We start from the raw sequence: 12913 nt of genomic DNA, 5'->3' as shown, positions 1-12913 counted from the left end.
GGCCTTGAAATTCACAATTCAGGAAGAATGGCCCTTGCTCATCATAGTTACATAGATAGTTCATCTGCCTAATGCCCAGGAGCAGAGAAGAAGATTTTCAAAGATTTAATGTATTTTCACTACATAATCAATAGAGCCCCATCCTAAGACCAGAACCCCTGACCCTGGGGCCATAAAATTCACTATTTTGGAAGAACCATTCTTACTCATCATAACTATATACTTACTTAGTTTATTTAATACCCAGGAGCAGAGAAGAAGATTTTCAAAGAATTAATGTATTTACACTATATAACCAATAGAGCCCCGCCTTGACACCAGAACCCATGACCCTGGGGCCATAAAATTCACAATTTTGGTAGAGGCACTCTTGCTCATCATAACTACATGTAGAAGATTTTCAAATAATGCATTTTCACTATATAATCGTTTTAGCACTAGAACCCCTGACCCCTGGGCCATGAATTTCACAATTTTGGTAGAGGACTCAATGCTGATTACAATCATGGAAACAGTTTGACTGCTCGATGTCCATGAGTAAAGAAGACGATTTTTAAAGATTGCATTAATTTTTGTGGCTTTAGCCCCATCTCTAAAGCCCCAGGGGGCGGAGGGGCCTTTCAGGGATCATGTAATTCAAAATATCTGTTCCCCTTCATACACAGATGCTTTATGCCAAATTTGGTTGAAACTGGTTGAGTGGTTGCAGAGAAGAAGCTGAAAATGTTCAAATGTTAACGCACGACGACGGACGAAAACGGATAGCAATATGTCACCTGAGTTTACTCAGGTGACCGAAAAGAAAAGTAAATGAAACCCCCATATGCCTCCCATATGAATATAATGGCAGTGTAAGATTGATTCTGTTTTATTATCCAAAATCCGGATTCTTTTATTTTCCAATTTTGTCAGAATAGGAATTTTTAATTCTGACGTGTGAACCCGCCATGTTCGCACGATTTTCAATCTTTACCAGAACCTGTTTTGATTTTGAGCTGTTTAACCTTATATTTTTGGACAAGTTACGGTAATTACCTTTTTTATGGTTGTCTGAATGCAGTGTTAACTTCATATCTTTTTGTATACTGTATTTTTGGAGTAAACAAGGTTAAGGAGGCTGGGGGGTCAACAAATTAACCACAAATTAACCACCAGATTTAACTTATTTTTTTAGATACGGTATCTTAAGCTGTCAACTATCATTTGGCAAAGAAAAAATTCATACATTTTAGTTTTAAAATTTGATCATTTTTGTATATCTTTATATGGAGCTCTTCTTTTAAAGGAGATCAAAATAGTCTGAAAATGGCTGCCACACCCCAGCCTCGTTAATCTTCGGTTCGAGCATCTGATGTAAATAAGCATTCTCACAGGTTATAAATTAACGTCATTTATAAAGTTTTATTCACTTATATCATTTAATACTATCATGCCTTACTAGTTTATGACATAAAAGTATTTGTAATTTTTGTACTCAGTATATCAGTCAGTCGAGTATTGTTATTCGTCATTTCAGTCACATTTGTATAACGTACAGCATTGTAAGTTCTGTTTATTTTGTTTCTTTTCTCTTTTTCCTTTCCAATACCAATGTTGATGGAAATAAATGATGGGAAATGAATGTGGCGGTTATTTATGAGAAACTTGAAAGGAAAACAGTTTGATATCATTACAGGCAGTGTTCATGTTTTGCTATGGGAAATCCAAAATATGTGTGGGATCAAAAAGTACTAATTCAAGCTTTGTTACATGTACAGTATAGATCTTTTGGAAGATCTCTTGCCCTCTCTATAACGGAATGTATAAAGAGAAATAACTCTTGGTGTTGTTTTTCAGAAACCACCACATCTCACGTCATAGGTAAGAATATAATGGCAGTGTCCATGTTTTGCTACGGGAAACCCAACATATGTGTCGGATCAAAAAGTAAAAAAGTAGATGCACAATGGCATTATATAATGAAGATTCTCTGAAAGTCTCATCAAATTTCATTTTATGGTATAAGATTTCCCTGCAATCACTTTATAGCGTGGTACAAATTTCTGTTAAGTTTAGCGTAAATAATAATATGAGGTAATATTTTAATAAGAAACTAACTTTTCTATGAGATTTTAGCAAGTATACATTAGAAGGAAACTGGCATTAAATTGAAGATTAAATGAACTTTTTAAAGTGCGTGAAAATGCATGATTGCGGGGGAAACCGTATATGCGTGACTTTGCGTTAGAAATAGGAAAAGGTATGCGTTAAAATGCGTGACTGCGGTGAATGGGGTTAAGGTTAATATACGTATATATTATTACATGTATACTTAATTAAAATACCTTGAAACTAAAGGCATTATGAGTACTCTATATATTAATAAAAATACACTAAATATTATACTAGTAATTTATCGGATTCAAGTTTAAACAAATACACGAATGTGTTCTTAGGTTGTACCCATTTTCCGTAAGACGGGCCATCTGGGGCTCGTAACATAAAGGTTACTTAAGTCGAAGACTATGCTTAAGTAGGACTTAAGTACATTCTTAGCCTTAAGACCGTAACTAGAAGCGTGCATAGATTTCACAATTTAAGCAAGACTTAGGCGGCCGGTAGAGGTGACTTAAGTATGTCTTAAGTACCATATACAAACATTTAGAAATAGATATTGTTAAATTCAGGCATTAAACAACTTGAGAAATTTATTTTCAATAAACAAGATTTATATATATACATGTTTAATAAAGCAAGGTATATAAATTTTAATAATTTGTTCATTAGAATAATTTTGAGAAACATTATTAATCGTACAAAAAAGACTGTGGTACACACATTCATAAGTTTATTTGATTGAGATTGATGCTTACACATCATAAACACTACTCACTAAAGTAAACAATTGTACAAGAATGGCGGCCTTATAAGTGCATTTGACAGGTTCAGTACAATAACTACATTTAGCTACGAAGCTATATTTACCTACTTAGGTATTCATGCAACGCGGCCGAGCTTGGTGTGCGGTGATATGGCTTGCATCACCGAGGCGTTACACTCAGGTTCGTTAACCTGTTAACTCAGATTGTTGTTGACTAAGTCCAATATATATAATTATAAAACAATAATACAATATAAACGGTTTCTTCTTTATTGGACAACCACTAACTGTGGTCAACGGGTGTCTCCCGCAATGAATTTTCTTCTTGCCCTGCCTCTCCACTAGTACTGCTGCATCTTGGCACTTCCCCCACTTCTGTGGTATGCCACCTCTCTCTTCATCAGCCTACAGCCTTATACAGGTCTTACGTATTAGCTAGTATTGTAAACCTTTACTGTCTATCCCCCACAACTGTGTGCCTTATTCAGGTCTTATCACAGGTTAAAGAGAATAGAGAGTCAAGATTCAAGAAGTTTACCACCAGAGAGGTATCCTGAGCTTCTGTAATACAGCATGTATTACCTCAGTGCAATCCCAGTCCTAGTACATCGGCAGTTTCAAACTACTTGTATGATCATAAAATTAATATTTTTTAGTGTTTAAGAAATTTAACAAAAATGTACTTCTAACGTTTTATATGAAACTAAATCACAAAAACCAATTTCCGTTTCACTACCGGTAGTAGCTTTATTTACCTACCTGATATGTTGATAATAAAATAAAAATTAAATAAAAATAGTCGCATGAAAAAAATGTGTGGGTCACGAGGGCGGGAAAGTGAGCGACTCTCGCATATGAAAAACATAGGTAATCAAAGATTACGAAGCTCACCTCGACGAATGTTATCAGTTTAAGTAATGCAAGTCTCACATCATATTTTCTTAATATGTAGTATTCATCCCAACAACAATATTCTTGCAAATTGTGTTTAACCCCTTACATGGCATATACACATTTCTACGCATGTAGCGTGACAAACATGTATAGTGTAAGCAAATATTCATAACTATTAATACTGCAGATATCAAGGACTTCAAATTCATTCAGATTGATCTGTTCCCAAAACTTTAACCTGGTCTCTTGTATGGAAAATATAGGTCAGATCCAGCATCCGAAACAAGTCTGATAGTGTCCATCCTTAGATGCATCATCCATGCAAGTTTGGTTTAGCTAGGGCTTATAGTTACTTGGGAATGAAAATGTAGGTCAGATCCAGCATCCGCAGCAAGTCTGGTAGTCTCCATCCCTAGATACATCATCCATGCAAGTTTGGTTTAGCTAGGGCTGATAGTTACTTTGGAATGAAAAAGTAGGTCAGATCCAGCATCCGCAGCAAGTCTGGTAGTGTCCATCCCTAGATACATCATCCATGCAGGTTTGGTTTAGCTAGGGCTAATAGTTACTTGGGAATGAAAAAGTACGTCAGATCCAGCATCCGAAGCAAGTCTGGTAGTGTCCATCCCTAGATGCATCATCCATACAAGTTTGGTCCAAAAAAGGCTTATAGATACTTGGGAATGAAAATGTAGGTCAGATCCAGCATCCCAAGCTAGTCTGGTAGTGTCCATCCCTAGATACATCATCAATGCAAGTTTGATTCAGGTAGAGGCTTATAGTTACTTGGGAATGAAAATGTAGATCAGATCCAGCATCCGAAGCAAGTCTGGTAGTGTCCATCCCTAGATGCATCATCCATGAGTTTGGTCCAAATAGGGCTTATAGATACTTGGGAATGAAAATGTAGGTCAGATCCAGCATCCGAAGCTGTCTGGTAGTGAACATCCCTAGATACATCATCCATGCAAGTTTGGTTCAGGTAGGGCTTATAGTTACTTGGGAATGAAAATGTAGGTCAGATCCAGCATCCGAAGCAAGTTTTGTAGTGTCCATCCCTAGATGCATCATCCAGGCAAGTTTGGTCCAAATAGGTCTTATAGTTCCTGTGGAATGGACCCGCTCCAAAAACTTGAACCTGGTCACTCATCTAGAAAATGTAGGTCAGATCCAGCATCCGAAGCAAGTTTTGTAGTGTCCTTTCCTAGATGCATCATCCATGCAAATTTTGTCCAAGTAGGGCTTATTGTTCATTAGGAATGGACCTGCTCTAAAAACTTTAACCTGGTCACTCATCTGGAAAATGTAGGTCAGATCCTGCATCCGAAGCAAGTGTAGTGTACATCCCTAGATGCATCATCCATGCAAGTTTGGTCCGGGTAGGGCTTATAATTCCTTGGGAATGGACCTGCTCGAAAAACTTAAACCTGCTCCAAAAACTTTAACCTGGTCACTCATCTAGAAAATGTAGGTCAGATCCAGCATCCGAAGCAAGTCCGGTAGTGAACATCCCTAGATGCATCATCCATGCAAATTTGGTCCCGGTAGGGCTTATAGTTCCTTGGGAATGGACCTGCTCCAAAAACTTTAACCTGCTCCAAAAACTTTAACCTGGTCATTCATCTAGAAAATGTAGGTCAGATCCAGCATCCGAAGCAAGTCTGGTAGTGTACATCCCTAGATGCATCATCCATGCAAGTTTGGTTCAGGTAGGGCTTATAGTTGCTTGGCAATGGACTTGCTCCTAAAACTTTAACCTGGGACGCCAACGCCGGGGGTATAGCATAAGCTCATCTCGACTTCGTCGAGGTGAGCTAAAAAGATATAAAAGTCCTGCGATTACCTGTAATCGTCAGTATTAATGAAGGATTTCGTGCAATGAAGTCGATAACCATATGTTTGTGAGTTTCTTCTGAGATAAAAGTGATAAATCAAGCCACCACATTTGCCAGACTTCCACCTCTTGAATGAAAGATGCCTACACTGCAACCCGGAAATTGAATGCGGTAAGTAAATGATGAAGCGCAACGGTTAAAAGTGATGAAATCCAACAATGTGTTATTTGTATGGAGCGCAGTTGGCGTAAAAATTTAAATACGAATTGTCGCTTATACTAGCTAAATACGAGGGTTGATCCAAAAGTAATGTCACAGTGTCCATATCTTCTATATTTGGCGTCATATTATCACATATAATATACCAAAAGATGCACAAATATAAATTGAATTTAACTTGAATTTTTCATTCAATAATGTTTAACTGAATTTATTTCAAAGATGTTTAAAACATAGAACATATGGGGGTCGCCGCGTCACAACCGAACGTCACAAATTAAAGTGTACATTTTTTAATTAAAGAAGACAAACACATTAAAAAGCATCAATAGATGCCTAAAATAAAAAGCGCCTAATCACAAAATATTTGAAAAGACAAAAAATTACATCATTTTTTAGTCTTAAGTTGAAAAGAATATGACATAATTGCTATTTTTTATTTTAAAAACATCGTTGTTTTACTCCGGTGCATTGCATTGAAAAAAAGGAAATGCCGAAATGGACAAAGAAAGCCAGAACAACCGTAAAGCATTTTAGCTTCAAAATGAAGAAATCGCCAGAAGAGACAGTAACGTTGATTCACCAGTCTCACAGAGGAAAGAATGTAAATAAGAGACTTATTTAGATAGTTTCAGCGATTTTGAATGGGTGATGGGTCATTGAACGCTCAGCAGATGACAAGAAGAGCGAAAGATGAGAGGACGAACGGAAACGTTCAATGGTGTGTGGCGTTGTCAAAAAAGACAGACGGTTAGACCGATATGTGAAATTTTAAGGTGGTCTTATACTACTGTTCAAAGAATTTTGACAGAAGAATTAATTATGGAAAGAGTGAGTGTACGATGGGTAGCAAGTTTTCTTTAAGAAGGTGAAATATGTGAACGTGTTCGTGGATCTCTCATATTTTTAATGAAACCAAATGAAGCGTTTAAATGTACGACGTCGTGTATCCGTCACATGACGTTATTTAGCTGCGGCGACTACCATAATCGCACTTTGTATATAATCCGATATTTTGAAAAGCATAAATCATGCTGAATTGAAATTTTCAGGTCTGATTTGAAATAAATGTAGCTTTCATCATTAATAATTTTGTTGTTTTACGTCGACGGGTAGTGATTTTATCGAAGTTGTGACATTACTTTTGGATCAACCCTCGTACAATCATCTAGATAGAGTAACATATAAACTCGTAGTAAAATTAAATAATTTTATTGTAGAAAAAATCCACCAAAATACATATGCAGCTGCAAATTGCATGTTAAAAACTCAGAGAAACCAGATACAGTTGTTCACAAAATTTCAACGACAAAAAAATTAAGAAATGTGTTACTGAGGCTCTTTGTAGTGCAGTTTATCTTTCATCAAGAGCTCTCTATCTCTGCACTGCTTGTGCAGATTATGCTGAAAATAAATTATTAGAGGACTTTGAGAGAGATACAGAGGAAAAGGTGGACGAATAAAAATAAAATTCCAAAAGGGAGCTTGGAAAAATTAGCAAAATGTATAATTCAAAGCCAAATACAGGAGATGCACAAAGACTGTATTGTTGTTCTAAAACAGTATAAAGACTTCAATTTTTACAAACAGTAGATGTTGTGCAGTGGGTGAAGGACAGGAATTATATATTATTAAGAATACTTTCCACACTTTTAGGTTGCGAAATACAAAACCTGTCTGCCAATTATTTTGTATTTTTGGCATTTGCCATTGAACATTTGTACAGTCTATTAAAGAGAAACGTTGTTTTGCCATTTTCCTTTGGTAAAAATCTGATGTATCATTTTTCCACAAATAAAAATGTCTGTGCGTTAAATTCAGCATGTGGCCCTGCTGGTTCTTACATCACAATTGTCAATTGGATCAGTGATAATTCCAAAGAATCTATCTGTTGAGGTCCCTGACAAAAACGATGTGTTCACTTTTTTTGATAATAATCAAGTGTTGGCTAGGAACTGGAGGGTGTATTATGACGCAAAGGCGATTTTAAGTGCTATCACCACAGTTGTACACATTTTTCCATTCAAAACCTCTTTCCTTCAGTGGAATTCAGCCTTGTCCCCCAGGAAATGGTTATTTGGAGATAGTTTTTCTATTCCTTGCCAATCAATCCTATCTATGTATACGTCGGCATCATCAACATTTAGAGTTTTTCGAGAACGTTTTATAACCGACAGACTGTCTCACATTTTCCAATAGCAGAAAGCAGATGTCACAGGATTTGTGGATGAGGTGGGCGACCTTCTTTCTAGGTGGAAGAAGCAGAAGACCGAAGGTGGCAGCATGACGTCAAAAGTAAAGGAGGACGTGTATAACTTCCTAAGTGACCATCATAACGGACCTCCTACCATCATCATCGGTGACCCCATATCAAAGAACCCCTGCTCCTATGAGTCCGTTAAAGAAGTCCTAATAAAATTTAAAAATGATGTCGGTGTCCCAGAAAAAAGATCTTGGTCCTTAGTGGGTTGTGATGGTCTGCCATACCTTATCGCAGCAAAGGTTATAAGAGAGAATCCTGAGCTGCAAGATCTTCTTCTTCAACCTGGTCTTGGACACTGGGAGATGAATATGGCAAAAGGTATTATTATTATTATTAATATTATTTGAATTTTCATTTCTTAAATATTTCACTGTTTAAAACTATGAATAAAACAATAATAAATATAGAAAAATAATGAATACCATTTCAATTCATCTTCATACGTCTTCATTTATAGCATTGATAAAGCTGGTGTGGAATGTGGTAGGAGAAGACCTAGCAAAACTCTTGGGGTTAAAAGCACTACAGTCATGTCTCCAGGGAAACGATCATCACAAGGCGTTGCGGTTCTGGGAAATATTACTTTTTGGCACAGGTGGTGCTTTTCCATGAATAAAAAATCTGAAATCTTTAAAAAATATGAATTCTTAGCATATATTTATTATTATATTTTATACAAAATTTAAGGTGATGAATTACTATACCCGTTCGTAAACTATACCCGTTCGTAAAGGAATGGTTAATGTCCAGGGACACAAAACCATGTGCTGCCGATTTTTTTCCAGTGGTGCTCGAACGTGACAGATATTAATTACAGGTTAATTATATTGTGAATAAAATCATATAATTATACACAAACGTATATATATTGGACATATATATATATATATATATATATATATATATATATATATATATTCTATATATATATATATATGAAGTGATTCTCTTTTAGGTTTGTCCAAGAGGTAATTTTTACCTATGCTCTGACCCTGTACATCTTCCGTGCGGGAATCAGACGAAACAATTCTGAGGCTATATTTACTGCTCGGCTTAAATTTTCACCTCTTTTCTTTGGAATGAACAAAACAAATTATCAGAGAATTGAAGTTCTAGTCCTTGCCATGAGACCTAGTGCCCCGAAAGAAATCCAAGATTTCTTAGCAAAGCACGAAACTTTTTCGCTTAAGTCGTCTCGTTTTCGTTGTTTGGTGTATTATTTCTGTAGAAGTATAAAACATACTAAATTTTAAATTAATAAATTATTTTTTGTGTAAAAAATAAACAAATCTTACCTAGATGCCACTTCCTTTCTTTCATGTAACTGAGAATTTGAGCAGACGACTTTTTTTTTTTTTTTTTTTTTTTTTACAACGGTGCGTTCGATATTGAACGCTCGTATTCGGAATGTTTCGGGCATACTCGTGTAATACAAACTCATCGTTCAAAAACACAAATATTTTTTTTAAATTTTTAGTACTTTTTGTTTTTAGAGACAATTTTTTTTGCTATATTCCGGGTAATAATAAAAAATATCAATTTTATAAATATGTACAGTGAATATTTAGATATTTTTTTAATTTCCATCCCTACTTTCTTTTAATATAGAGTCAGGTCATCCCAGTAAAAGGGAGGGCTGCCATTTCATTTTGGAAGCCAAGAGCAAATTAATTAAGAGGTGGCTTCCCCCTGGTGCTCCTCAAGATAAGCACTGGCGACAGACGTGTTGTAATTTAGATAATTAGAGAAGGTTATCTTTTATATGTACTTCGAAACATAACATTAAATTTTAACATATTTTCGCACATATTCCATTATAATGGTCGCATGTATATGCACAAATTTAATATTCAATAATTTGCATAATTTTACCACATTAAAAATAAGAGACTAACAAATGCTATTTTAGAAATACTGTTTTATTTTATTTACTTCATGTGTGTTGGACATAGAAATGTGACTTGTTTAACAAGTTTCTTGGTTTTAAAACTGAAACCCAAGCAACTGTCATGAACCCAATATTCACACTTATTACCGCGATGTGAGCATCCTACCCACTGCCCGTTGTCCTCTTTTCCCAAACAAACATTACACTGATTTTTCACTTCGGCATCGAAGGCCTCCGTTTGTGTAGATTTATTTTGGATTTTTTTTTCTCTTAAAACTTTTTTCTGCTGCTGTTGTGGAACTTGATAGCGTACTTCTTTTCCGTTTGTTAGATTTAGAGGGGGAATTTTCCGGGTCGGATTGGGTGCAAGAAATTGAGAAAGAAAAAGATGTATATGGTTGAGGGGAAGGATAGCTGAAAGAAGAATTTACAGTGATGGAATTTGTATCGGGAAGGGTGGGTTCTTGATCAGGAGAAGTATTTTCACAAGGAGAAGAGATAGATTGGGTTGGGACTGACATGCAGGGTGGTGCTGGAGTTATGTTAGAGGTTTTAACGGAAGTTAACTCCTCAAAAGCCTATTTAAAATAGATTTTTTATTTATCATTACATGTGTATGAAATAAAAGAAATAGATTTAATTTAAGTACATCTTCAAATAAATAAAAAGAACTAAATGTACCTTCTGAAGTTAATGAGGGGTGTACCAGTGTAGATTCTGACCACACGGCGTTCTAATCATTATCAGTACATCACAGTTAGTTGTGATGTTCAGCTCTTTTGCCTATAATATGCATGAAATAATAACTTTACATATTCATTGCTCTTACGTAAAGCAAACTCACTCACAAAAACATAACTTGATACTTGTGAGAGCATGCTTTTTTATTTATTAACAGATTTATTATTAAATTCATATTAAAGTGTTGCATGATTTCCTCATAATGTGTAAAATATTATATTAATTAAAAACATATAGAGAATATATTGAATTTAATGACTTTATATTTTAATAAATATTTTTTTTAACTTTTCCGTACCAGTTTTTCATTATGACATATGAAAGAAATGTATATATATCTTTTAAGATTACCAAGAACCTTCGTAATTGTATGTCCGCATCTACAGACAAAGACGATGAAACTGCCATTTACCACACGAACTTAAAGAAAATTTGCATTGGAGAGCAGAGTCAAGGGATGCAGAGTACCTGCTAACACCAAAACGACAAATTTCTCCACGTAGTCTGTCCAACAAAGTGCTTGATACAGAATTCGTACATTTTTCACAAAAGTGCAAAGACAACATTCATCATTTTATTTCACAACGTTCAAAAGTGAACTCCGTGAATACATGTAAATTAGAACCTGTTTTTAGGTCACCTGAGTAAACTCAGGTGACCTATTGCTATCTGTTTTTGTCCGTCGTCGTCCGTCGTGCGGTGTGCGTCGTGCGTTAACATTTAAACATTTTCAGCTTCTTCTCTGAAACCACTGAACCAATTTCAACCAATTTTGGCATAGAGCATCTATGGGTGAAGGGGAACAAAAATTGTGAATTTCGTGATCCCAGCCCCCCTGGGGCCTGGGGGGTGGGGCAAAAACCACTAAAATTAGTGCAATCTTTAAAAATCTTCTTCTTTACTCCCGGACATCAAGCAGTCAAACTGTTGGTATGATTGTAATCAGCATTGAGTCCTCTACCAAAATTGTGAAATTCATGGCCCCAGGGTCACGGGTTCTGGTGTTTGGGTGGGGCTGTATTGATTATGTAGTGAAAATGCATTAATTCTTTGAAAATCTTCTTTTCAGCTCCTGGGTATTTAATAAACAAATTAAGTTCATAGTTATGATGAGCAAGAGTGCCTCTACCAAAATTGTGAATTTTATGGCCCCAGGGTCCGGGGTTCTGGTGTTAGGGTGGGGCTCTATTGATTTTATAGTGAAAATGCATTATTTCTTTGAAAATCTTCTTTTCTGTTCCTGAGTATTAAATAAACTAATTAAGTACATAGTTATTATGAGTAAGAATGCCTCTACTAAAATTGTGAATTTTACGTCCCCAGTGTCAGGGGTTCTGGTGTTAGGGCAGGGCTCTATTGATTATATAGTGAAAATGCATTAAATCTTTGAAAATCTTCTTCTCTGCTCCTAGGTATTAAACTAACTAAGTAAATAGTTATGATGAGCAAGAGTGCCTCTACCAAAATTGTGAAATTTATGGCCCCAGGGCCAGGGGTTCTGGTGTTAGGGCTGGGCTCTATTGATTATATAGTGAAAATGCATGAAATATTTGAAAATCTTCTTCTCTGCTCCTTGGTTTAAAATAAACTAATTAAGTACATAATTATGTTGAGCAAGAGTGCCTCTACCAAAATTGTGAAATTTATGGTCCCAGAGTCAGGGGTTCTGGTTTGAGGGCGGGGCACTATAATGATTATATGGTGAAAATACATTACATCTATGAAAATCTTTTTCTCTATTCCTGGGTAATAAGCAGATGAACTATTTACATAGTTATGAATTGGACTCTTCTTCCAGAATTGTGAATTTCAAGGCCCCTGGGTCAGGGATACCAAAATGGGGAGGGGGGCTCTACTTATATACTGAAAATGAATTGTTTGAAATCTGCTCCTTGGTATTAATCAAACATTTTTGATAAGCAAGTGTGCTTTTTCAAAAATTGTGCAATGTGTAGACCTAGGGTCAGGGGTTCATGTGTGGTAGGTGCACTCCTGATTATTACTGATTAGTTGACATACTTTTTTGTTCCCCTACCCTGCTTATCGGTATTAAGTAAACAAACTAAACAATTGCTAAGTGTATAGTTATGATTAGCAATGGTGCCTCTTTCAAAATTGTGAATGCCATAGCATCTAGCTTAAAACATGAACCAAAGTCAATCATTTGAAAGTTGTTGCATAATGCTCAGGTGACCTATAAGGCCCATGGGCCT

The sequence above is a fragment of the Saccostrea cucullata genome, unplaced genomic scaffold, assembly GCF_032062105.1.
Source record: "Saccostrea cucullata isolate Sc308-1 unplaced genomic scaffold, CSIRO_AGI_Scuc_v1 ctg1638, whole genome shotgun sequence".
NCBI lineage: Eukaryota > Metazoa > Mollusca > Bivalvia > Ostreida > Ostreidae > Saccostrea > Saccostrea cuccullata.
This window is presented reverse-complemented; position numbering follows the sequence as displayed.